Consider the following 528-nt stretch of genomic DNA (forward strand, 5'->3'; position numbering starts at 1 on the left):
CTATTGACATTTTCGTCAACTAATAAAAACGAGACGAAAATGTTAGGGTGGGACGATTTGGGAAGAGTTCATTCAGAACGAATAAGCTGCATGATTCGAAGGTTAGATGCGTACATATGAACCGGCGGGACATAAGCTAACATAAACTTGCTGCTCGTCGCAAAAAACATTCAAAAATGTCAATATGTGGGAGTAAGAGAAGAGCAGACATACGGATAAATCTGACGACGCAAGAGCGCGCGAGTACTCTTTTGCGTCGCATGAACAGAGAATTACACACAAAATTATGTCGAATTGTCCGTTTTGACGAGTATTCACGTAAACACATTTGATTATGTCTTAAGTTAACATAAACAGTAGGGAGAACGTGTATCAGTGCATTGCATCCATTGCAGCTGCGCATTCGGGTTTAAAGGGACAGCAGCCTAATTTAGTTGCTATTGTCCGAGTCATTGATGTTAATGAAGCAACAAAAGAAAGACAGAAAATCACTCACTGCTCTTGACTGTAAAACTTTAGTAGCCCTCA

At 40.3% G+C, this 528-nt stretch overlaps 1 protein-coding gene and 1 long non-coding RNA gene across 2 annotated transcripts in view; both read right to left on the reverse strand.

Moving 5' to 3' along the window:
* LOC107663326 (mitogen-activated protein kinase kinase kinase kinase 4-like) overlaps positions 1 to 528 on the reverse strand; it is a 38,761-nt gene that overhangs the window by 26,049 nt on the left and 12,184 nt on the right. The window lies entirely within an intron of this gene.
* Positions 1 to 528, reverse strand: part of LOC107663327 (uncharacterized) — a 3,011-nt gene that overhangs the window by 1,547 nt on the left and 936 nt on the right. The gene's annotated exons all lie outside the window — the stretch shown is intronic.

The sequence above is a fragment of the Sinocyclocheilus anshuiensis genome, unplaced genomic scaffold (genome assembly GCF_001515605.1).
Source record: "Sinocyclocheilus anshuiensis isolate Anshui unplaced genomic scaffold, SAMN03320099.WGS_v1.1 scaffold2640, whole genome shotgun sequence".
NCBI classification, from domain to species: Eukaryota; Metazoa; Chordata; class Actinopteri; order Cypriniformes; family Cyprinidae; genus Sinocyclocheilus; species Sinocyclocheilus anshuiensis.